Genomic DNA, 4,477 nt, shown 5'->3' with positions numbered 1-4,477 from the left:
TACCTTATGCTATATATTCCCTTAAAATAGCAAACCTGTCTCTGTCATGGTTTTCATAATTTTTAGGGGGAAATCGTCAGTAGCAATCTATAACACAATGATATGCTTATCGTACATACACTATAGAAACTATTAAAAAGCCGATTCAATTAAATTAATAATTTCTTATTTAATTTGTTATTTTTGTCATGTACAGATATGCAATGATGATTGCTGGGTAATATGTATCTTGTTTTGCCAATTTCAAGTCTCTATTTGATCATGTGACGAGACGATACGATATAGCTAGTTTAGGCGCATAATCTGAACGTCAAGACCTACAAGCTGACTGAGCAGAGGCACAGTACACTTGCCAAACGACGCCTTTCAAACGTAAAAGTGGTGATGCATGATTTGCTCTTTCAATGGACAGGATAACCAGCCCATTCAGCCTCTACTGCCCCATGCTGTTCAGGTAGGTCTTAATCCGTTTCAATTTGGAAAAGAATCACTCGGCTGTTGCCCTGTCACATGTAATGTCAGAAACAATAGCAGGGCAGTGCACCGAAGGTGGATGTTACGGAGTACACTTTGACCTGTTTACTTTCCCAATACAATAGCCTAAGTATCTAATTTGACCGTTAAATCGAACACATTGTTGGTAAAATATATATGTACGCCTAATGGTGTTTGTGTGTGCGTGCGTGTTTTGCGAGTGCACAATTTTTTTTTGCGAGGGGGGGGGGGGGCGGCTTTAACATGTCCAGGCCCAGGGGCCCGTGGTTTCTTAATCCGTCCTTGCCTATGCTAGATTATACCCCGGGTATATTATGGCCTAGGCCAATTTATACTCCGGGGTTTAAATTGGCCTAGGCCAATTCGTACCCCCTCAGGTCAGATTATACCCCCATGATATCAGTAGTGTTGAGTGATATACACAAGAATATTCAACATTTTATTGCTAACTGACTTAAATCTTAAAACTCTAAAACATAGACTTGTATTACTTCAACCAGAAAAACAGAAAAAATATTAGACTTCCACAAAGATCAAATATTACTATGTCCTGAAACTTCAACTTCTAAGACTAGCAAGTCCTCGCTACAATATAAATGTTCAAAGTTAAACACTGATAACAACATCAAAACACCCACAAAGATCAAAGATTACTACAACACTTCACATAACGACATCACATAATCATTGACAGTTACTAGCTAATTTACCATAGCATAAATTACAGGGTGGTGCGCTTTCAGGTGCCTCTTGAGGTTTGTTGTGTTCTTCCAAACTATTTTTGAAGCCACCACATTTATCTCTCGTTATTGCAGTGCGTTGTGTTTTATTTTCTGTCAAGTTATAATAAAAGAGAGTGCAGATATCTATTATTTTTCTACCAGTACCATAGTCCAGAGTGCTTGAACTTCAGCCATCATCTAACGTTTGTAAGGACGTCTCTTGCATGTCTGAGTATCTCAGGGAGTAGAGGAGGGATACAGAACCGGGCAACATTTAACCAATGATATTAAGAATGTACTGCACTAGGTGCATGCAAATATCGAAAAAATGATTCATTAAATGTTGTATTGTACGTTCGACCCATACCCATCAATGCGCTAGCATGTTATGACAACACCGCTACCTCTTTTTTTGTGATGTCAAAATATTGGTTGGAGAAATAGAAGGGGCGCAGAAAACTATAAATATATATATTTTTTGCTAGGCGCAGTTTTTGGCGCCTCCCTCTAGGTGTCGCTCTAGGCAACTGCCTTTGTAGCCTATAGGAAGGACCGGCCCTGCCTGGAGGGGTATAGTCTGGCCTAGGCTGTTTTACACCCCCGGGTATACAGTAGTTTGGCCTATGAGAGTTTATCCCCTGGGGTATACTCTGGCCTGGAGGGGTATAGTATGGCCTAGGCTATTTTACACCCCCGGGTATAGTTTGGCCTAGGACAGTTTATCCCCGGGGTATACTCTGACCTGGGCCAAAGTATACCCAGGTTTAATCTGGCCTGGGCCAAAGTATACCCAGGTTTAATCTGGGCGGGGGTTCATTTGGCCTGTTACACCTGGATGTTCTTTTTTTCACTTCAGTTATACATAGAAGAATATGTTAAATTCCTTTTATTACTGGTTGGGGACTTCCCATACAGCACACAGTAGATTGATGATTAATAAAACCATATTCAAAATGAGTTCACAGTATCATGTGCAATGAGCTACATAATTTCCCTGATCAAAATGTGTCAATGACCTCAGGACATACGTATCAGAGTTGGAGCAGTGACCATATATTGCTTGCAATGCTTGAGCAATTACACTAACAAACCTCATGTAGTGTCTCAAAATTTCTCCAACACAAAAAATGTGGGGGGGAATGCTCATGAAAACTGGAGCTTGCATTATTACATTTCTAAAGGACTTCATTCTGTTGTCACATTAAGTAAGGGATAATGTATAGAACGCCGGTCATTATCGGGAAAATAAGCCCCGACAGGGCGAATAGCACCCTGACGCGAAGCGGAGGGGTCTTGCTTCGCCCTGAAGGGGCTTATTTTGAATCAGACGTGAATCAGAGGCAAAAAGGCCCCTTCCCTTGACAGCGGTCAATTATGCATAGCAACGGTCAAATATGGAAACATAGTTGACCACAGAACATTGGGAAGTCCCATGCAAGTGAATGGAGCATTCTACAGCATTAAGAAGAGCAGAGTAATAACAGAAAAAAAAATGCAATGACAAGATGATTGAAAAAAAAGTAAAATATAAATTCCCTTCAAGTTTTACTTACATCATCAGTCAGCCAGTTTAAATCTGTCTCAGTCTCAAATGTGGCTTGGCAACTTCCAATGTTGACCTTGACCATGTATCACAATTAAATCTAGCATTTACGTGAATTAATCGTGTTAAATGTCATTCATACATTTTAGATGCGCATTTTATAATAAAAACGCATAGTCTGTGTTTGACAGCAGGCTATAGCCTGCGTTAGATAGCAGGCTATGCTACGGTAGGCTTACATTACTTGTTACTATTAAGAAAACTGTCACAAATTAAAACGGAAGGTCTAACATTCCGGGGGGAATAGCAATTTAACTGAGCATCTTGCACAACTGACAGGAAAGCTCGCTGTGTGCAAATTGTAACAATAATTACCTGAGATGAATTGCAAATGAATTAATTGCAATGCAAGTAAATCAACTTGCCCTTCCTCTCCCTTCCTTTTTCTACCTCTCCTCATCCTTCCTCTAATGCTATCTCCTGTAACTAATACTTAACTCGCACTCACTGTAACTTTTTGTTACACTAGGTCTCTATTGCTCATAGCTTGATTTTTCTCTCTGTACGTCGCTTTGGATAAAAGCGTCTGCTAAATGACTAAATGTAATGTAAACTTACCTTGACTGGAGGTCGTATAAGTTCCTGTTGAAGTTGACACTGACACTTCTACAGAGATGAGTTTTCCCAGGGGAGGGAAAAAAAAATGAGCTAACCAAACGCGTATAGGCGATAGCTAGCTAGCCAGTGAGCTTGCGTAAGATACTGCAATTTAAGATAAACTTGACAAACACCTATCGATTATGTGTGTTTGTGATTTGTAATAGCAGTCCTTTATCGGTCATTCACATTATTTACATTTACGTTATTTACCGCTAACGATTACACCGCTTCAAGTGCAATTCAGTTGCTATTAATGTTGAACAGCAGTGTTAAACGTGACAAAAACATTTTAAGTCAGGCAATCGACATTGTTACTCAAGGACAAAAGAAAGGTCCTGGTATTAGCCAATCAAAGGGATCTTATTTTTCGTTCCGGTCAGATGACAAGTTTTAACCAACCAGAGACTGGAATTACGTACTCACTTCCGGTTTTACCACAGAAAATAGCATCGATACGATCCTTAACCGACAGACCATCCAAACTGTTACCAGCAACAAGTCCAAAAGCCAGGGTCTGTCATGGTATAGGGTTGTGTCAGTGCCCTTGGCAAAGGTACAGTGGGGAAAATAAGTATTTGACCCCCTGCTGATTTCGCAAGTTTGGCCACTTGCAAATAAATGTGTGATCTATAATTGTAATGGTAGGTCTATTTTAACAGTGAGAGACAGAATATCAACAAAAACATCCAGAAAACTGCATTTTATAACAGTTATGAATTGATTTGCATTTGAAGTATTTGAACCCCTAGCAAAACATGAATTAGTACTTGGTGGAATAACCCTTGTTGGCAAGCACAGACGTCAGACGTTTCTTGTAGTTGGTCACCAGGTTTACACACATCTCAGGAGGGATTTCGGTCCACTCCTCTTTGCAGATCCTCTCCAAATCCTTAAGGTTGCGTTTTCAATGGGAGGGAATGAGGGAATGAGGTTCAAGCCCAATATTCCACGGTACATGGCCTTGGCAGAGAAACAGCCCCAAAGCATAATGTTTCCACCTCCATGCTTGACGGTGGGAATGGTGTTCTTGGGGTCATATTCAGCATTCTTCCCCCTC

The sequence above is a fragment of the Clupea harengus genome, chromosome 9, assembly GCF_900700415.2.
Source record: "Clupea harengus chromosome 9, Ch_v2.0.2, whole genome shotgun sequence".
NCBI classification, from domain to species: domain Eukaryota; kingdom Metazoa; phylum Chordata; class Actinopteri; order Clupeiformes; family Clupeidae; genus Clupea; species Clupea harengus.
The sequence above is the reverse complement of the archived record's forward strand: the minus strand, read 5'-3'. Positions refer to the sequence as shown.